The 22,652-nt window shown below is 44.3% G+C and overlaps 1 protein-coding gene across 1 annotated transcript in view; it reads left to right on the forward strand.

Annotated features, from left to right (window-relative positions):
* Window positions 1-22,652, forward strand: part of Nim1k (NIM1 serine/threonine protein kinase) — a 53,518-nt gene that overhangs the window by 8,172 nt on the left and 22,694 nt on the right. The window lies entirely within an intron of this gene.

Raw genomic sequence — 22,652 nt, forward strand, 5'->3', positions numbered from 1 at the left:
AAATCTAGGTTTTAAAATGTTATGTATTTATTATTTTTACGTGTCGGTTTGTTTTTGCCTGTATGTATGTCTGTACACCACACATATGTGCAGTGAGTATGGGTGTCAAGGCCCCTAAGATGGGAGTTACAGACAGCTGTGAGCTGCCGTGTGGGTGCTGGGATTCGAACCTGGGCCCTCTGGAAGAGCAGCCAATGCTCTTACCAGCTGAGCCATCTGTCCAGCTCCTTGACTGAATACAGTTCTCTCAATTTCCTCAGTGTCTGTTGTAATGTTTCCCTCTTCGTTTCAGATTTTATTCATTTGGGTGCTCTCTCTCTTTTGGTTAATTTAGCTAAAAACCCATCAGTTTTGTTAATCTTCTCAAAGAACCAACCTTTATTAAAAGATCCCAAAGACTCTACTAGAAAAATTCCTACATTTGATAAACACATTCAACAAGTAGCGGCATGCAAAATTAATACACAAAAATTAGTAGCCTTCTTATATACAGCCACAAACACACTGAGAAAGAAATCAGGGAAACAATCCTGTTCACAACAGCCTCAAAATTTTTGGAATAAATCTAGCCAAGGAAGCAAAAGACTGGTATAGTTTAAAAAACTTTCAGAGATACTGAAGAAAGAAATAGAAGATGATACCAGAAGACGGAGAGACCTTCCACGCTCATGGGTTGCTAGGATTACTATTGTAAAAACAGCCATCCTGCCAAAAAGTGTATAAATTCACTACAATGCCAAATTTCAACGCAATTCTTCACAGAGATGAAAAACATGGTCTTGCAGTTCCTTTGGAAACACAGAATACCCAGGATGCTCAAACAATTATGAACAATGAAAGAACTGATAGAGAAATCACTGTTTCTGAGTTTAAATTCTATTATAAAGCTCTAGTAGTAAGAAACAGACACATTGATTCATGGAATAGAATTGAAGACCTAGATATAAGTCTAAGAGCCTATTGATACTTGATTTTTTTTTTTTTCCGAGACAGGGTTTCTCTTGTGTAGCTTTGCGCCTTTCCTGGAACTCACTTGGTAGCCCAGGCTGGCCTCGAACTCACAGAGATCCGCCTACCTCTGCCTCCCGAGTGCTGGGATTAAAGGCGTGCGCCACCACCGCCGGCCTGATACTTGATTTTTAAAAATATTTATTTTTGTTTTATGTGCATTGGTATTTTGCCTACATGTATGTCTGTGTGAGGGTGTCGGGTCCCCTAGAACTGAAGTTACAGAGTTATGAGCTGCCATGTGGGTGCTGGGAATTGAACCGAGGTCCTCTGGAAGAGCAGCCAGTGCTCTTAACCACTGAGCCATCTCTTCAGCCCCGATACCTGATTTTTGACAAAAGTCAAAAACACACACTGGAGAAAAGACATTACCTTCAACAAATCATGCTGGTCAAACTGGATAGCTGTGTGTAGAAGATTGAAACTAGGTCCTTGTCTCTCACCCTGCACAAAACTCAACTACAAATGGATCAAGAACCTCACTATAAAAGCTGATATTCTGAATCTAACAGAGGAAGAAGCAGGGAATTGCAGTCACAAGTTTTCTCTGGTCTCACCTGGCCCCCGTGGTCCCCAGCCTTTTATAAAATAATCATTCAGAGGCTTAGTATTATTTACAAACTGTATGGCCTATGGTAGGCCTCTTGCTAGCTAGCTCTAATATCTTAAATTAACCCATTTCTATTAATCTATGTTTTGCCATGTGTTCCATGGCTTTACCGGTCTGCTGGCATGTTGTTCCTTGGGCAGCAGGCTGGCATCTCTCCCCTACTCTCCTTTCTTCTCCCTATCTCTGTCTTGGATCTCCTGCCTGTCTATAACCTGACTTACCATAGGCCAGAGCAGCTTCTTTATTAACCAATCATAGCAACACATATTCACAGCATATAGAAAGACATCCCACAGCAGGGAATACACTTGAATTTACATTTTGAGCCCAATATCACAGGCATTAATACCAGTAATTGACAAACAGGACCACGTTATCCTAGAAAGCTTCTGTATAGCAAAGGATACTTCATTCAAGTGAAGAGGTAGCCTGCAGAATGGGAAAAAAAGTCTTTGTCAACTAAACATCTGACAGAGGGCTAGTATCTAGAATATATAAAGAACTAAAAAAAAAAAACTAAACACAAAGTAAACAATCCAATTACAAATAAGTCATGAAAATAAACAGAGTTCTCAAAAGATGAATTAAAAATGGCTGCGAAACATTTTCTTTTCAATGTTAACATTTAAAAAAAATTGCTAGCTTCCTAAGTCATCAGGGAAATGCAAATTAAAAGCACTTTGAGATTTCACCTTTCCCCCAATCAGAAGGGCTAAGATCAATAAAACAAACAATAACAAATGCTAGTGTGGATGTGAGGAAATGGGAATATTTATTCACTGCTTGTGGGAGTGCAAACTGGTACAGCCACTGTGGAAATCAGTGTGGAGGTTCCTCAAAAAACTAGAAACAGATCGACCACAAGATTCAACTGTTTCATTCTCGGACTCTACATCCTACCACAGAGATATTTGCTCATCCATGTTCATTGCTGCTTGGGTCACCGTAGCCCAGGAATGAAAACTCCAGTGGTAGGAACGAGTTATCTCTTTTTGAGTTGTTACCCAGTGGGGTCCCAAGACACCCAAGCATTACAATGATTCCCACTGCTTTTGGTTACTCTCCAGAACGTGTAGGTAAGACCTTATTGCTGAAGATACCACACACTTGAGTCATAAAACATGGAGGACAAATGAGTACTGACCTGGAAGCTTCATCCTTACTGGCGAGCTTTCACAGTGCTGGATTGTGCTATGAACACCACCAGAGGAGGAAAATCATCTTACCCGTAACAGTTGCATAGTAATCTTGCTCATAACATTTACAGTCTTACCCAACTGCAAACGTTAGGAGCCTACAGTAACAACTGTCCTGGCTAGATATGCCCATCAGTGCAACCCCAGCGTGAATATCTGGGAGTAACTGAAGACTCTCTGATGGCATTTAAGGCCCACGCCATGAGACTGAACCCATACCTGGCGCTGTTATCAGGGCCAAGAATCTGTGGCTAGATATAGCTCATAGGTCCCGGGAGGAAAAGTCAATGTTATTATTCTGCTAAATGAACATAGTACTAAACAATTAACAACAACAATTTATTGCTATGCCCCTTAATTAGTGCATCCTTCAGCTCTCATCACAGAAGCTCCTTCTTGCAGTAGATGAGCCCCCCTGGGTTCCATGCAGAGAATAAGAGACTGTGGACTGCTCACTTCTGAAAGTCATGTCTATACCACACATCCCCCCCCCCCCCCACCCCGAGGCTCAGGGAACTTCGTGGAAGAGGTTGTAAAAAGATGATAAGAGCCAGAGGTGATGGAACAGTGTTTCCCGGACACAGCAGGGCAGTTGTGGAACTCACAGTGGTTGTGACGGCATGCACAAGACTTGTGTAAGCTCAAGCCAGACAAAATCCCAGCAAGGAAGTGGGGAGGTGGGGAGATGGGGAGGTGGGTACAAAGTCCCACCCCTTGCTGGAGAGCTATTGACATTTGAAAGCTGCTGAGAGAGTCAGCTAGTGTCCTTTAAGAGGATAGCCTCTACTAGGTCAGCCACACTCCACACCCAAGAGTATTTAGTCAACACAAATTGGCAAATTGGCCTCAGTGGTGGAGAGAGAGAGAGAGAGGGAGAGAGAGAGAGGGAGAGAGAGAGAGAGAGAGAGAGAGAGAGAGAGAGAGAGAGAGAGAGAGAGAGAGGGAGGGAGGGAGGGAGGGAGGGAGGGAGGGAGGGAGGGAGAGAGAGAGAGAGAGAGAGAGAGAGAGAGAGAGAGAGAGAGAGAGAGAGAGAGAGAGATTGACTTAAAGGCCAAGTAAAGAAAAGCAAGTGTGTTCCAGTTAGGGAAACTGGATTTGTAACGGCACCTAGCACGAAATCTTTAGGAATAATTTGCATAATTGAAGCATCTCCCAGACTATTCTTTCAGACTAGGTATTTAATTGTAAATCTTTGGTCTTTGGGGGAAAGAGACTGGGGATTCCTTGGGATCCCAGGCAGATACTGAGCTGCTAGTGCCTGAGAGGTGGGATTTATTTTACTACTGATTTGTGTTGCCTTTGGCTCCATTGGGAAGTATAAACTTGGAGAAGCTAAGGAGCAGAAAGAAGGGCCCAGGCAAGTGCATGGGTGTGTATATTTGCAGAGTTGTTTGGAGAAGCCAAGACATGCAGAAAAGGTCTTAAAAACAGAGTGGAGATTATTTTTTTTGTGTGTGTGTGTGCTTTAAAAATTAAGTTAAATCTGCTGGAAGAGACTAACATAGCACATCCTAAAAATAAAACCCAGGAAGAATTGAGACTTTTCCCCATTTAGTGTGATCCTGTCAGCCTCAGCAGCCTTCCACACACAGCTTGTTGTCATTGTTTAGGGGCTGGCACAAATGCTAGTTTGCAAACACTCTGATGCTCTCAATTCAAATGCACCCTTGGGAATGTCTCCCCGCATGTGGTGTGCTTCCCAGGGAACCAAAGCCCGTAATGGGAGAGCAGAGGGACATGTGAACCCACAGTGTTTCAAAAAGTTTCCACCAGACATGAGCTGCCCAGGGGGCACTGCTAGCAGACCTGCCCTTGATTCAGAGAAAAGCATAAAAAGCCTTTTTAAAATATTTGGTTGTTTTAAAATTCATTTTACTTTAAAAAAATTTTTTTTTCTCGCCGGGTGGTGGTGGTGCACGCCTTTAATCCCAGCACTCAGGAGGCAGAGGCAGGTGGATCTCTGTGAGTTCAAGGTCAGCCTGGGCTACAGAGCGAGACCCAGGAAAGGCACAAAGCTATACAGAGGAACCCTGTCTCAAAAAACAAAACAAAACAAAACAAAACACAAAAAACAAAAAAAAATTCTCACAAAAGGCTGTTTATGGTGTTTAATTTTTCAGATAATAAAAATATTCTTATGAGAGAAATATCTATTTTCCTACCTTCTGGCTGGGGGTGTGTGTGGGGGTCATGCCACCTTTTAAAACATCCATCCACTCAAATCAATTCAGTCAGAATCTAGGGACCTTTTCTGGACCCTGGGTGCTCGGAACTCTGAAGGAGCGAAGACTGAGGGCCAGCTGGACAGAAACCCCTGTGAGAATGGACAGGCTGAGTGTGTGCACAGCGACCCAAACACCAGGTGGAGCCGTGGAGAGGAAGCAGGGGTGACTTCCGCTCGGAGAAACCGGAAAAGGTGCAGGGAAGAAAGAGTGGGAAGGAAAAAAGGAAGAACATTGACATTAATGTCAACACTAGAAGGTCAACCCACTAAATGGTTAAGAGAGAAAATCAAGGAAATGAGTCTCGCAAAGCTAGAACTGACAAGAAATCAAACTAAAAATGTAATAAGTCACTTAATCGTCTATCCATTCCAGGAACATGTTTCAAGCCCCTCTGATAGGCCAGGACTGTCTAGATAAACGATGACATGTCATTTCTGCTCACATCCCCTCATCCTCTGGATCAGTGTAGAAATGGGTACAGAAATCACACCACAGACGATTACCAAGGGGCACACCAATCACTTTGGGAATACCACAGGTTTACAAGAGCCCAGGAACTGCGGCAATAATATACAAATCTGCACTTGGGGGCTGGTGGCGTGGTTCAGTGTGTAAGGACACTTGCCGCCAAGCCTGAAGACCCAAGTTCACTCCGAGTCCTACATGCTGCCTTCCGACCTCCACACTCGCACAGTGGCATGTGTGCACCCCCCCCCCACCACCCAGTGAATAAATAAATATAAAAAGATTTTTTTCCTAAGACAGGGTTCCCCTGTGTAGCTTTGGAGCCTATCCTAGAACTTGCTCTGTAGACCAGGCTGGCCTCTCTCGGCCTCGGCCTCCCAAATGCTGGGATTAAAGGCATGCGCCACCACCAGCCAGTGGCCCTAGAGGTTAAGAGCACTGGCTGCTCTTCCAGAGGTCCTGAGTTTAATTCTCAGCAACCACATGGTGGCTCACAAGCATCGATAAGAGATCTGGTGCCCTCTTCTGGCCTGCAAGCATACATACAGTCAGAACACTGCATATATTATAAATGAATAAATATTTTTTAAAAAGAATTTTTTAAAAAAACCTACATTTTAGAATGATCATTTAGGTAGTTTTCTGGGGAGTAAAGTTAAAGTGAGCAAGATTTAAGGAGGGAGGCCTGTTAGCAGGCTGTTTTAACCAACCCGATGCAGGGTAGGTAGATGTAAGCCTGACAGGCTTGCATGTTCTTCTCTGGGGAAACAGTTCAGTGGGAGAATGTATGTTGACTGTGCATGAAGCTGCGGAGCCTCTCAATCCCTGGTACCTCACAAAAAAAAAGACAAAAAGCCTACAGATGCGGTCAGTCCTTGCCCCACCTCACACGCAATTAAAAATCCAAGCACGGCTAAACGCGTTACGCTGCTCTCCGCTACGGTAACAGAGAGCGAGCCAATCCAGCCATGAGATGGGGGGTTAGCTTCGGCTCACCGTTGTGGGGGTTCTCACGCTCAGGGTCTATTGGCCCCAGGGATTTGGGGCTCCGCAGTGAGCAGCACGTCAGGTCACGGTGAGAAGAGCTTAGTGGAACAAAACCACATACTCTTGGCCAGGGAACAAATGAGGAGGAGAAAGGAGGTCAAGTTTTTGCGATCCTCTTTGGAGGCACACCACAAACCACCTTACTAGCCATAAATCAAACCTAGGAAATACCAGTTGTGAGATTTCTATTGTAATTATTTAGAAGCATCGAAAATATCCATCAAGTGTCAGAATATCTTAAGACTCTCCTGTCTCGGTTCGATGTCCCCGGGGTCTTACCGAGTGTCCACCAGTGTCCGCCTGTTGTGGAATCCAGTCCTGCCCCATGGAGGGCGGCTGGGGGATGGGCTCGTAACAGGATGGGGCGTGGGGTGGGTAACGATGAAGTTTCGGGATCCGCAGGACTGGGTGAGGGGAAAAGACAAGGCCAGGGCAGTATGTGGGGGTCTCTCCAGTGTCTTCCACTCATCATTCTTGACCTGTGGCAGAAACTCCTCCCGGGGAAGGCCGCCTGCCAACCTCCGACCCCAGCGCGGGGAACTCCCCATCTTTGTGATTCAAAATGCCAGTACCTCAGAGCCCAGAAGAAATCCCCCACAGCATTTAAAACTCTCACGCTCATCCTGCGGTACAACAGTCACCCAGTCATGTCTGCACCGCTCTGCCCAAAGGCTCTTCAATCGAACTTGATTCGGAACGGAAGGGTCAGCAGGGCCCCGTTTTATTTCCCCGTCTTTCCCCCTCCTTCCCTATGCAAAAGTAGCATGGTCACCTTATCCAGTCAGATCAAAAGGAGAGGCGGCAGTCTGATGGAGGCACAGCTTGACCCCACCGATAAATGTAATCAAGTCATTCCCTACCCTCCATCCTAACATCTGGGAACAGTCTCCAGGCAGAGGCTAAGCACAGCTCTGAGTTTGCTCCCCAATGTTCTGGAACACCCAGAATTTGTGTAAGCGTGCAGTCATGATGACGAGTCTAGTGTTCATTGTATTTGTGCCAGGTTCTCCAAGCCCTAACTTCAGGAGAAAGCAAATCAAGAAAGCCTACCAGATGTATTCCTAATTATAGTTTCGGCTCACCTTCATCGCTCCCGCACAGGAACCAACAAATGCCATTTATTTCTTTCTAATATTTATTGACTTATTTGTTTATCAAGACACAGTTTGTGTCGCTGTGTAGCTCTGGCTGTCCTGGAACTCACTATGTAGACCAGGCTGGACTCAAAAATCATAGAGGTTCACCTTCCTCTGCCTCCTGTGTGCTGGGTGCAGGCTGAAGGCAGTGAGCCTTGGCTCGCGCCAGAAACCCAGTGCCAGCGCGCCTGAGACTTACCGGGATCTTTTCGAAATGCTTTTGCATTTAAATAATGATCAGTCTCCAGAGCTCTGAGCTCTGCTCCCGCACTGCCCCGTGAGATGAGAGATCCTCATTATCTACTTTCATTTGCCTCCTTGGGGAAATTTTTTTTTTCAGTCAGAAATACAGGTCAATTAAACAAGCTCCATGGAACAATTGTGGTTCTAAGAACTGGCTGGGAAGCCTGCCGGCTCTCTGATAGACTGCTCTTCATCTGCCTCTCCAACATCAAGGACTTCAGTCAACGCCGGGCAGGGACCACTCTGGGGAGCAAAGCTCCTCTGATTCTGCTGTCTTTTTCTTACTGGCACTAAGGCCTATGTCCAGGAGTTGGAGAAATAAAGGAATAGCCAGCCAGACCCAGCCCTTCCCCCAACACTTCCCACTGGCTGCCCTGGAACCTGCCTCAGACTTCCAAGGGCCAGGGCTTTTTTCTTTTAAATGATTTTTTTTTTTTGGGGGGAGGGTTCGAGACAGGGTTTCTCTGTGTAGTTTTGGTGCCTGTCCTGGATCTCACTCTGTAGACCAGGCTGGCCTCGAACTCCTACAGATGAGCCTGGCTCTGCTTCCCGAGTGCTGGGATTAAAGGCGTGCGCCACCGATTTTTGATTTAAAAAAAAAAAAAATCTCTGTCTCTGTCTCTGTCTCTGTCTCTCTGTCTCTGTCTCTGTCTCTCTCTTTCGTGTGTGTGTGTGTGTGTGTGTGTGCGTGCGCGCGCGCCCAAGGAAGCCTAGAAGTGCCCTAGAAGATGGTGTCAGATCCTTTGGGGCTGGAGTTACAGGCTGTTAGGAACCACCCGACATGGGTCCTAGGATCTCAACTCCGGTCCTCTGCAAGAGTAGCAAGGACTCTTAACCAGTGAACTCTCTCTCCAGCCCCTCACGAATCCTTTCAAAGACAAGTTTATTTTGCTTTTTGCAACTCAAGTATGTCTGGGTTAGGAATGTAGCTCAGTAGGTAGACACCTGCCTAATGTCTAATGTGCATGAAGCCCAGAGTTCAGTCTCCAGCGCTGACCACATCAATTAGGCGTGGTAGCACTTGGGAGGAGTAGGTAGCAGGGTCATTTATGCTCCCTGACGCCATGATTCATGTTCTTTAGTGGATTTGCGTCATCTACTGCCTTATTGAAGTTGTAAGGCCAGCTTGGTTTTGACATACTTTCTCTTTGTGTGAAGTCCAGCATGATTGCCTGCTTATACCTTTGTGAGTTCTGAGTGTCCTGCATCCTCAGAAGTTTTTCTGTTTCTGATGAAAATTGTTAAAAAGCGCCATATACTTTTGATCCTGGTATACTCATGGGTGTAAACCTATGAAGAAATATGAATATTCTTTTTCATTTTCCTACTTGAACAGTGTTTTTAAAGTATAAAGATTCTTTGGTCAATATGAGCAAAACGCTTTTCCCCACCCCCTGTAGATGTCAGGAATACTTTTCTGTGAGGTGAGGTGAGAGAATGTCCTATATGGAAACGGGGGAGAGGGGTTGACCCTCTTTTTGCTTGTGGCTTTCCTAAGTGGAAATTGAGCCAGGCACATCAAGAAGAGGCGGAAGTCGCATTTGTGTGAGAAGCACAGGGATTTCAAAGAATGAAAATCTCTTGCTTCATCCTCCAAGATCTAAGCCAACCACAGGATGTGTCATTCATGGACGAACTTTTATTGAGCACACGGGATACACAAAGATGAAGTCCCTTTCCCATAAGAGCTCTCCACTTAGAAGGACTCTGTCTTCTCACTCTGCCTGTCACCACACCCCCTATATCACAGCTCACTTCATCTCACATGGGTCTGTATCTAACTGGGACTTCCTGGGTTCCTTTGTTAATGTCTGAATGGAGATCACTACTCACTCGTTTATATACATCACAACTGAGCAGTGACATTGTACAAAGAACAATGCAACAACGCAGACAGAGTTTCTTCAGGCTCAGGGCTTGTCATGGTACCCAAGTCTACACTTGCTAACTGTTACCATCTGTCCTTTTCTTTTCCTTTCTTTTCTCTCTCCTTTCTTTTGACAAGGCCTTACTAAGTTGCCCAGTCAGTTCTTGAACTCCTGTTCCTCCTGCTTCTGCCTCATGAGTATCTGGGGATCATAGGACCGTACCAATAAACCTAGGTTCAGCTTCTTTAAAAGACACACAGTTGCTGGGGACGTAGCTCAGTTGGCAGAGTATTTTCTTAACACACTTGAGGCCCTAACTTGGTGCCCAGCACGACAGACTGAGCACCACAGTGCCCTCTAAGGAGGTACAGGAGAAAGGGTCAGAATTTCAAGGTCAGTCTCAGCCACACGACAAGTTCCAGGCCAGCATGGATACGTGAGACCCTGTCTAACAAGAACGAAACACACAAAAATATAGAAAAATAATTGAAACAATGATTTGTTATATTCGAACACATAGACATAACACATATAATAACAGATAAATAGATGGGGCTACAAAGGAGGGAAATTTTATAGTTATCACTACAGTTACGAGAAATTTACAGCAACTTCTATTAAGTTACAGTGTGCATTGTAAATGCTTGAGCAACACTAAAAACAAATAAGAACAAAAAACCCTAATGAATTATAGCTAAAATATAAAGAGATAGCCACCATACAAAAGAATGACACTAAGCCCTTACCTCACACCACAAGTGAACTTAATTCAAGATGTACCAAATATTAGAGTTAAAATAACAAAACTCTAGAAGAAAACAAGTATACATTTTTCTGACCTTGGATTAAATATGATTTTCCTGATAGTTTCTTAAATATGACACCAAGAGTCAATTACGTAATAAAAGATAAAAACAGGTAAATGGAGCATCATCAAAATGTATACTTTTTTTGAAGAAATAAATAAAAATTTGTGCTTTTCAAAGGTCAGCATCAAGAAAGTGAACCCACAGAATGGTAAAAATGTTTTGTAAATCATGTATCCAATAAGGAATTTGTGATCTTCCTGCCGCTGCCTCCTTCAGTAAATCTTACTGGGGTATAAGGACTTTATATCGAATCCATAAATAACAAGTGTAATAATTAAAAATGATCTACTTTTAAGTTTAAAAAATATTTGCTTTAATTTTAATGTGTGTGTGTGTGTGTGTGTGTGTGTGTGTGTGTGTGTGTGTGTGTACATGAGTAAAGGTGCCTTCACAGGCCAGAAGAGCTGGAGCTGGAGTTACCGGTGGCTGTGGTTGTGACCCACCCAGCATGGGTGCTGGGAACTGAGCTTGGGTCCACTGAAAGAGCAGCAAGTGCTTAACTGCTAAGCCATTTCTCCAGCCTCCAAATAACCAATTTAAAAAACACACAAAGGATACAAATAGACGTTTATCCAAAGAAAACACACATGTGTCTCATGGCCTATTTACCTTACCTGACCTCCTTGATTTTTTTTTTTTGTTTTTTTGTTTTTTTGTTTTTTTTTTTTGTTTTTCGAGACAGGGTTTCTCTGCGTAGCTTTGCGCCTTTCCTGGAGCTCACTTGGTAGCCCAGGCTGGCCTCGAACTCACGGAGATCCGCCTGGCTCTGCCTCCCGAGTGCTGGGATTAAAGGCGTGCGCCACCACCGCCCGGCTACCTGACCTCCTTGAAACACAATGCATTTGTATTGTTTACCTGTCTTAATGCAGAACCTGAGGTCTGTCCTAGCCAATTTCCACACTAGAGACACAGGTTGCATTTCACACATTAGCATTGGTACCTGATGTTCTCACCTCAATAGTGGACTGGTTGCCTATGTTAAGCTACACAGTAGATGTTTAGGACATTGGGTTCTCAAGGTTACTCATCCTTGGAAGAGGGAATCAATGGCCCATGATAGACATTTAATAAGTGTTTGTCAACTGAATAAATGATAGTGCTTATAGAGAACTGAAAATAAACTGACAATAAGTTGATCATTAGTAAGAATTCCTAGCTTCTTGAACCTGAATGATCCCAGACAGGTTATTTAACTGGGTTTATTCTATACCTCAGTTTCTGACTCTGGAGGAGAGATAAATGAACTTATGGAAGTCTCTAGAGATTAAAAAAAAATAAATAAAAGCAGCAGTTCAAAGTAGTGACACTGAAGACTCACTGTTTTACATCCACTGCCAGATCACCTAGCTGTAGGAAGGAGCGCCGGGGTGTGCAATTGCCCCATTGCCAACAAGATCTGAAAGAAGTCCTTCTGTCTGGATGACTGCTCTATTTTACGTGGCCCAAGGGTCCTTCCAGGGAATGATGCTGGCAAGAAAAACTAATGGCACAGGGATGCACAATAATACCACCGGTTATCATGACTACTCCAAACAGGAGGTATGATGGTGTGTGTCTTTAATCCCAGCATTCGGAAAGCCAAGGCAGGTAGGTGGAGCTCTGTGAGTTCTAGGCCAGCCAGGGCTGTATGTATGTGTGTGTCTCACACACACACACACACACACACACACACACACACACACACACACACACACACACATTTATAATGGGACCCTTTCTCCAAACAAAACAAAGTAGAGGGGATCCACAATCACACCACTGCTTATCCTCACTGACTCCAGAATAAGAGAGGGCAGTAACCAAGGTAAGGAAGGTGATCCCATCGTATAGCTCCCAGGCAAGGATACTTCTGAGCATAAAAGAGGAGGTGACACTATTGACGGGATCCTCCTGGGAGTTCTCTGGGGAGGCAAACTGGATGGGTATATGCCACACCCAGAAGCAGTTTCAAGGGCACAGGATCAATTTAACCCTTCTGATGAAATAAACATTTCCTCTTTCTGACCTCATCCTTTGAATGTGATAGGCTCTCCTCCCTGGGATGGGGATGGAGTTGGTAGAGTATGTGACTCCCATTTGCAGGGTATTGAGTTTGGGCCCTGGCGCTAACCAAAGAGAAAAACTGCCTTTGTCTCCTTTAAAATTTAGATTGATCTCCTTTAGCTTGGCCTTTATTTGCTGGTTAGCATTGACAAGTGCATTTCCTCACTCTTCCATCACTAATGGTTTGCTGTTGTTCTTTGCTTGCTTGCTTGGTTTTTGAGACAGGGTTTCTCTGTGTAGCCCTAGCTGTCATGGAACTCACTTTCTAGACCAAGCCAGCCTTGAACTCACAGAGATCCACTTGCTTCTGCCTTCTGAGTGTTGGAATTACAGGCATGCACCACCACCGATCAGCCCATAAAGAGTATTTTAAAAGACTAATCTTTCTTCATAAAATTGTCCTGGTACATTGAGAGAAAAATCAATGTGTGTGTGTGTGAGTTTCCGAATTCTATATTGATACATTTATCTCCTCGTCTATCCTTAAAACTGCACGCTGACTAGCTTTTATGTCGACTTGACACGGGCTAGAGTCATTTGAGAAAAGGGAACCTCCATTTAGAAAATGCCCCCGCCAGATGGGCCTATGGGCATTTTCTGGGTTAATGGTTGATATGGGTGGGTCCATCCTATAAGAGGAGGTGTCACCCCTGGGTGGTATAAGGAGTCAGGCTGAACAGGGCAGGAGAAGCAAGCCAGAAAACACCATTCCACCATGGCCTCTGCTTCAGTTCCTGCCTCCAGTTCGCCCTCACTCAGTTTCTGCTCTGACTTCCCTGGATAATGGACTCTAAGCTCTAAGATCCAATAAACCCTTTCTTACCCAAGTTGCTGTCTGTCATGGTCTTTCATCACATCAATAGGAACCCAACCAACTAAGACACACTGTCTACATTACTGTAGTTCTTGTGGAGGGAGTCTAAATAGGTCAGACAGGGTCACTGCCCTTGAGAAGTGTGCATCTGACAGGAGAGACAGCCTGACGTGGTGAGTCATGACTTTATAAAGCAGTGAAGGAAACCACACTGTTTTAGGTGTCGGAAGTACAAAAGAGAGCTCCGTGTGGCTGTGGTGAGCGAAATCAGACTCACAGAGTCAGCAGGTGCTGGCGGCGGTGACAGCATGCTTACTGTGTTCAGGAGTGAGGAGAGCGGTGCTGGAGTGCGGGTGAGTCAAGGGGCTATCGGAGGCGGCCACCTCCGAGAGCAAAGGGACCACACTGGGAAGAGTCAGGGAGGACATTTTAAGCTTTTACTGTGAACAAAATGGAAAGTTATCAAAGGGTTTTGTTGTCGTTGTTTTGAATTTTTCCCCCCTCAAGACAGGGTTTCTCTGTGTTGACCTGTCTGTCCTCAAACTCATTCTGTAGACCAGGCTGACCTCGAACTTAGAGATCCACCTGCCTCTGCTTCTGGAGTGCGGGGATCCAGGCATAAGCCGCCATCACCCTCCCTCCAAGGGTTTTAAGACATGACCTAGTCTGGTACGTTCTAAAAGGAGCTTTCTGGGTACTTGGTTTGAGACAGGCCCCATTTTTCATGGGCATTCAGGGACAAAAACAACTGTGTTTCTGTACAACTTTTCCATTTACAATAACTTACTTTGTGTGTATGTGTGTGTGAGAACTGTCACGTCTGGTGACAGGTGCCTTTAGCCACTGAGCCACCTCACCAGTGAGTAAAAGATAATCAACCAAAAGCTGTTGGTGGCTTGGTCTTGGTGGCCAGTGTTTGTGCTCTGGGAATTCTCCGACCGAAGGCCAGCAGGATTGGCTGAGAGACTAAAGAAGAAATGCGAGAGAATAGAGGAGTTAATGTCTATGGCTTCAGTAGAAGGACGTTCTGCCATTTACCAAATGGGGAAAGCCGTGAGAGGGACAAGTCTGAAGGAAAAAAAGCCAGAAGTTTTATTCTCCTACTTTAATCTAGATAAAGATCTCGCTCCCTGACAACCAGGCAAGTTCTCCTGTGGAACATCTAGTGTGGGTATGATGTGGGTAAAGGTGGAGCAGCATGTGAGTCGTCAGGGTGATGTTCTCCAGACGAGAGCTGGAAGCAGCACTGTGGGGACGGACGGACTGTCACTCAGTGAGTGGCTTTTCTCTCAAGGACAACCTGGGAGGGAGCTTGACCCGCTCAGGTGACAGCGAGAAATACACGGGCAGAGACCACAGACAGGTACACAGATCTCAAGTGCCATCAGCTAGTAGCAGAGGGAAACAGGCGAATGGGCTGGAGTGGAGGAAATGAGGCAGGAGCCATCACACAGGATCAGGGAGGCAGAAGGAGCCACTAAGGACATGGGTAATTCCACACGTGGCTGAAGACTTGTTGAGGTGACTTAAAAAGAAAATACAAAGGAAGAAGTAAGAGAGAAGGATTGGTACCAGGTGGGGGGAGGTAGGGGGAGGTAGTGTTCCCAGCACACACCACGTGTTTGCTAAAAGCCAGCTGATGATCTTCCTTATTTTGGTCAAACAGGTGGAGATAAAATTGCAAACTCTCTAGAGCCTAGCGTCACCTTCCTTCCTTCCTTCCTTCCTTCCTTCCTTCCTTCCTTCCTTCCTTCCTTCCTCCCTTCCTCCCTCCCTCCCTCCCTCCCTCCCTTCCTCCCTTCCTTCCTTCTTTTTTCTTTTTCTTTTCTTTTCTTTTTGTTTTTTTGGTTTTCCGAGACAGGGTTTCTCTGTGTAGTTTTGGTGCCTGTCCTGGATCTCGCTCTGTAGACCAGGCTGGCCTTGAACTCACAGAGATCCGCCTGGCTCTGCCTCTCAAGTGCTGGGATTAAAGGCATGTGCCACCACTGCCCGGCTCTAGCGTCACTTTCTGTGTTAGCACCTGCTCCTTTAAGAAAAAATTTTAATGACATTAAAAAAATTTTTTTTAATTTATTGATTGTGTGTGGGAGCAAATGCTTACATGCCACAGTGCAGGTGTGGAGGTTGGAGGAGCATTGTGTAAGTTGGGTTTCTCCTACCAAATGGTCTCAGGGATTGAACTCAGGTCGCCAGACTTGGGGGCAAGCGCCTTTACTGATGGAGTCACCTCATCAGCTCAATACTTACTTCATTTGTAAGACGTCATTTATAGGGTGAACTGCCATTAGAGTCCATTAGACAGTCACAGTTAAGCAGGAGCTACTGGACTCCTCCCTGTGCTCCCCAGCTGTCAGTGCGTCGAGGCTCTCTCAGTTCATCCTAGGGTTGACAAGTTACGGGCAATCTGCTATGAACCAGGAAAGGAGGGAATCTCAAGTCCCAGGATATACGTTAGATAAGACTTTGAATCCTGAATCAATAAAATGGGGAATTTGGAGAGGGAGCAATGAAGGATTCAAGAGGCAGAAGAAATGTGACTAGGGGTAGAAAAACTGATGTTTTGTGCCAAATCAGCATGCCAGCTAGTGTGGTGTGTGTGTGTGTGTGTGTGTGTGTGTGTGTGTGTGTGTGTGTGTGTGTGCTTGCTTGCCTTTTCTCTAGGTTGACAACTCAACTTTGCAAGGTCACTCTGCTTTCTGAGTTTCGGCACTCTTATTATGAAGTGAGAATCGCTGTTTCTCACACCTTGAGAGCTTTTCCTGAATTGTCTCCCAACACTTCTGTCAGAATGCTTCCAGGCCTGCTTTCTGAACTCTTTGTAGCAGAAAAAGAGGACTAACATGCCCAGTGTGGTTTCTGCGTTTTTAACAATTTGATCCATGTGGATACTTCAAAGGTCCAGAAGGGGGCAATGTGACATTAGGACTTCGGACCTGTTTCACTGGTGGTTTGGATTTTATCTAACATTGCTAAATCCAGAATCACAGAAGGTCTGGGGCAGAGTGAGCCAAAGACATCCTGGGTTCAGTCTTCTCACTGGCCGGCAAAAACACTGAGAGAGAAAGTGTCCCGGTCCAGAACACCTTCAGTGAGAAGCCAAGGCCTACCCTAATTCTGACCTTAAGCCAACAATCACATGCCTTTCTTTGGTGGTTTGATTTGGAAGAAATGCCTTCAAAGTAGAGTTCCTCAGCTCCGATCATCTATTGACAGTGTTTAATGAAAGAACACATTTGCAGCCCTCTGCTTAAGACCCACTGTATTTTATAAGTGAATAGAAACAACTTTGTATTAAAGATACTGAAAAAATGGAAAAATACAAAGCTTTACATTCCTTTCCCCTAAAGTTTGTATACTATAAAGCAATCTGCCCTCCACACATGCCTGCACATACACAGTCTGTGATAAATAAAATTTTCATAACATTTAAATAAATCAATTGATGATATTGTTTGTTGAAACTAGCTTTTTACTCAGAAGTTACGGTGCCATACCTTTTGGAATCACTGTTCTTTCTTCCGCGGGATAACATATAATTAAGATTTGTGAATTAGATTGCACAAAGGTATGGATGTTTGAAGTATTCTGCAGTATCAGAAAACTAAAACCTGAAGTTCCTGTAATTTATTTTCTGTCCTTGGCTCACTAGCCTTTCTCTATCTATTGTCTGTCTCTATCCAGCCTCCAAATCTGTCTCTATATATAAACAGATAGATAGATGGAGACAGATCTAAAATTTTAATTACAGGAGTAGTTATCCATGTTGTAAAATGTTCAGACAGTATGGAATTTGATGGAAGAAGTCAAGGCACCTCCTTGAACAACCATCAGCTTGCTTAAAGAAGACAGAATCTGGATTAGTCAACTTTTCCCTGGTTTGTTTGTTTGTTTTTATATATGTACATGTTTTTTTTTTTTTGAGATAGAGGCTTGATATGTAGACCAGACTGTCTTACAACTATCAAACTTACAATGCCCCTGCCTCAGCCCCTTGGGTGCTGGAATTGCAGGTGTGCACCACCAAGCCTCACCAGTTGGCTTTCTCTTGCTGTGATAAAATATTTGTGCTAAACACAGGCAGTGGTGGCTCACACCTTTAGTCCCAGTACTTAAGAGGTAGAAGCAGGTGGATCTCTGTGAGTTCGAGGCCAGCCTGGTCTACAGAGCTAGTTCTAGGACAGCCAAGGCTACGCAAAGGAACTCTGTCTCAAAAAACTAACAACAAAAAAATGTACTAAAGGGCTGGAGAGATGGCTCAGAGGTTAAGAGCACTGACTGCTGCTCTTCCAGAGGTCCTGAGTTCAATTCCCAGCAACCACATGGTGGCTCACAACCATCTGTAATGAGATCTGGTGCCCTCTTCTGGCCTGTAGTCATACATGCTGCATACAAAATAAATAAATGAATCTTTAAAAAGAATAAATAATAAAAAAAATTTTTTTAAATGTAGTAAAAAAAAAAACTTAATAGGAGGAAACATTATTTTGGTTCATAGTTTCAAGAATTTCAATTCATGGCCATTGTCCACGTTGTTTTGGGCATCCAAACCTCTCTCTGTGGCTCTGCCAGTCTCTGTATTTGCTTCCCATCTTGGTCTCAATGGTTTTTTCTATTACACTACTGTGTCCACATTCCAGCCAGCCAAAAGATGGAAAGTAGCAAGAGGATCGGGTATGCCTCTCTCCTTTTAAGGCAAGAACCTAGCAACTCTCTTTACTACTTCTGCTCATAGTCCATGACTAAAACGCAGACATACAGCGACACCCAACTGCAGTAGAAACGGGAAAATGCAGTCTTCAGTCGGATAGCAGCATGCCTGCCTGAAGTTCTTATGTTGTAAAATAGCAGCTTTCCAAAATGGCTGTATGCCGGATCCTGGGAACCCTAAAAACAAACAAAGGCTGGCAGAATAGCTCAGGCAGAAGACTTGCCTGGGACGCAGGAGGCCCTGGACTTGATCTTCAGCACTGATCTGAACAGTGGGCTGCCGTGTGCAGGGATCAATCAGAGAGGGGAGATTCAATAAAGGTTTCAAATGCACTGGAACTTTTTAATTAGTACAAGTGTTTGCTCAGCAGCATGCTCCCCTCACCACAGCAGGAACTGCTTGTGAACGACAGCCTTTCCTTAGCTTGGCTCAAATCGAAAGGTCTTCTTAAATTCCCTGATCCCATCACTCTTGTATCCTTCTCCATGTCGTCCGGAATATATTCCTCTAGAACTAAGTGACATCACCAAGCAGTGAAAGAGCAGTTTGGGCTGTGATGTGAAAACATTTTAATCCCCTAAAAATAAACTTGAGAGTTGCAAATAAGTATGAGTGTTCCCACGCTGCTTCCTAAATTAGCTATTTCTGGGGAGAACGTGTTTGTTTTTCTGCTCAGAGCTACCTGCTTGTGGTTCAGTGCCTGGCACACCATCTCCACCATTCTCCACTTGTTTGAAGGCAAGCATGGTCTTTTAAAGATGATAGGAAGATTTGTGTTCCCAAACATGAATTATAAATGAGATTTGAGTTTCTCTTTAGCGTCCAGGAGCCTGAAATCTTTCTATTGAATCGTGGCTTGTTCTCTTCCTCATTTTTTTTTTGAAACGTGTCGTTGATAGATTGGCAGGTGACCTAAACACTCGGTTCTCACCCTCAAGAAGCCAACAGTTGAAAAATCAGAGGCAACGTTGTTAACTTCTGTTGCCCTTAGATTTTCTGGATTTAACCTGTGAAAGGGGACTGGGGACAGCTCACTTCTCAGTGTCGCCAGGGCATTCATTCATGGGGGATGTGTCACAGGCTGATGTGAGGGGTCTCCCTCCATCACTCTCCATCTCATTTTTTTTCTTTCCAAGACAGGGTCTCTCACCAAACTTGAAGCACTCTGTTTTGCTTAGACTAGCTGTCCAGTAGGCCCCTAGGGCCTATCTTCTTCTGAGTCCCCAGTGCTGGGGGGATAGATATTCACACCTGCAGCCCACTTTTGCATAGGGACTGGTGGTCCAAACTCATGTCCTCATGCTTAAATAAGAAACCTTTAATCCATGGAGTCATCCCCTCTGTTCCTATACAATGTAATTTTTATTGTTTTTTCTGTTTTGTTTTTGGTTTTTGGTTTTTCGAGACAGGGTGTCTCTGTGTACCTTTGTACCTTTCCTGGAACTCACTCTGTAGCCCAAGCTGGCCTCGAACTCACAGAGATCCGCCTGCCTCTGCCTCCCGAATGCTGGGGTTAATGGCGTGTGCCCACCACTGCCTGGCACAATGCAATTTTTTTTAAAAGATTTATTTATTTATTTATTTATTTATTTATTTATTTATTTATTTATTTATTATGTATACAGTGTTCTGTTTGCATGTGTCCCTGAAGGCCAGAAGAGGGAGCCAGATCTCATTACAGATGGTTGTGAGCCACCATATGGCTGCTGGGAATTGAATTCAGGTCCTCTGGAAGAACAGCCAGTGTTCGTAGCCTCTGGAACCATCTCTCCAGCCCACAATGTAATTTTTAAACACTTGCTAAACCATACTTCCATCAGAGACTATTTGTGGTTTTCAGTGCTAGGTGTTCTATACCAGACAATACCCTGTTGAATGGCCTCCACAGGCACACACCTGAGTACGTGTATCCACACAAACATACCACATCACACAACTCCGCTCCAACCGTTCAGTTTCAGTTACCTATGTTTTAAAAATATTTAATCCCTATTAAAATTAAAATATATAAAATCACATACTTAGAGAGATTATCAAAAAACCCCTCCATTGCCAGTTTCTTTGGGGGAATTACAAGCATTGACAAATGTAAACCTGCATTCCAGCATGGCCACCCAGCTGCAGCCCAGCGAAATCTGGCTTAGCATGCTAAGGGTATTGTGAGGGGTCAGCCATATAGAACATCTGCACCCTCCCCACAGACATTTCAGTCTGTGATCTCAGTGGTCGTGGGACTCTCTAGTGTGGTAGCACTCCGTATAGGAAGAGAGCGGATGTAGACCCATTAGGCTGAGTGGACTGGGCATGGATGGTGAGTGCGGGTGGCCTCGGGAAGACCTGGGATGAGCAACTGAGGAAAGCAGCCTGTGATAACAAGTTGGGAAGCAGCTGTGTTACACAGAACCCGTTCAGAAGGATTTCGCATTTGCTTCAAAATGTCTTCTCCACTCCCCATGGGGATCTGGGTATGCACATTGAGAAAGAAGAGCTAAGGCCGGACGGAAAGATGGCGCAAATTATTTCTAAACTCTACAATAAACTTTCAAATGCACTGTGTTTGTTAACGATCTCTGTGGGAGGGTGTAATGTGTCTGAGAAGGATTAAAACCACAGCCTTATTATCACTGAATCTTGTTGCCACATACAGAAAAAAAAAAAAGCCCAGATTTTCCTCTAAGCGAGCCTGGCCCTGCCAACCAACAAAGAGATTGTCTGGAAGCCTGGCCCAGACGTTTTGAAACCGAGATAAAGAGAACAAAGGCAAGATGTCGTCCTGTTGCATGAATCCTAAATGATCTTATAATAAAAACCCGGAGCCAGATATTGGGGTAAATGCTGAAAGATCAGAGGAAACAAGCCACAGCCACTTCTCACCTTGCCAACTCCTCAGCTGATCCCGTCTCCATGAATCCTCAGATTGAATGCCTCTGAGTCCTCAGCCGAAAGGGCTCCTAGTTCCTGTCTCCTCACGCCTTATATGCCTTTCTCTGCCCAGCCATTTCACTTCCTATCTCAACCTTCCTAGTGCTAGGATTGATGGCGTGTGTGCTTCCCAAAATACTGAGGTTAAAGGTGTGTGCCACCACTGCCCGGCTCTGTTTCTCTCCTAGACTGGATCAATCTCATGTAGCCCAGGGTGGCCTGGAACTCACAGAGAGGATCTCTGATTCCTGAGTGCTAGGATTAAAGGTGTGTGCCACCCCTGCCTGACCTCTATGTTTAATCTAGTGGCTGGCTCTGTCCTCTGATCTTCAGGCAAATTTTATTAGAGTACAACAAGATATCACCACAGCTTCCTTTGCTATTATTTTCACAGTGGGTTGCAAGTCAAGAAAATAAATTACCAAGTAAGCCCTGTTTTCTTTGATCTTACGTAACGCATTGGTGTGGGGCAGCAGTAACCTAATAATTAAGGGCTAGTCTGCCTCCTCCGGATACTTTGATCTATGATGACATGACTCCATATTTTTGTCTGATTGAGTTTCTAAGTTCTTATTAGGGTCCAATAAAAAAAAAACGGTCAAAATCAAAGGGGCAAAAGGTAAAAACAACAGTGGGAACTACCTGCGTCTGGGAAATGGGAGATTTCTCCTGAAATCATGCATATCTTCCATTATTTGTTTAATTTTCAACATGATCTAGCTTGAGGTCTGGGGATCATGTGAAAAAGCAGTCAAACTATGCACTGTTGGTAGCAGCCCTTTAAACTAAGCGGGATTTCTATTGACAGAGACCTAATGTAAGTCTCCAGGGGGAAAATAAAACTTTGCAAAATGGACATGCATTCCCTCATGGATATACGCAAGTGGCACAGATTTACCATTTCTGCTCATCCTTTTATTCAGATTTTCATACTAGTGGAATGTGAGTGTGTGTGGGGATTCTCCTCATTTATAACTGTTTTAGTAAAGTCCACGCTTTATCGGCAATTCAAGAGCGACAGGAGATATATGTTTGCCATTATTATTATTATTACTTTTTTCAAGATAGGATTTCTCTTTGTAGCCCTGACTGTCCTGGACCTCTCTATAGACCAGACTAGCCTTGAACTCACAGAGATCCACCTGTCTCTGGCTTCTGAATGCTGGGATTAAAGACATGTGCCACCACTGCCCAGCTTTTTTTTTTTTTTTAATGTTTGTCATTATTGAGAATATTGCACTGTGACTGGGAATCCTGATAATCAGTATGTTGAGATTTCTGACTTGATTGACTGGATTTCTTTTCTTTTCTTTTCTATTATTCATCTCTTCTAGATCAAAAGAAAAAAAAAAGATTCTTCAGGGAAATAATTTAATTCTCAAGAGATCTCGCTCTTGTCTGTGTGGTCTTTTAATTTTTAGTGCTTTGTTTTGGCTTTATGGACGTTTTCGGCTTCCTTCTTGTTCTATTTCCTTTAAGGTCCTTTTGGTTGTCGGGG

The sequence above is a fragment of the Peromyscus maniculatus genome, chromosome 15, assembly GCF_049852395.1.
Source record: "Peromyscus maniculatus bairdii isolate BWxNUB_F1_BW_parent chromosome 15, HU_Pman_BW_mat_3.1, whole genome shotgun sequence".
NCBI lineage: Eukaryota > Metazoa > Chordata > Mammalia > Rodentia > Cricetidae > Peromyscus > Peromyscus maniculatus.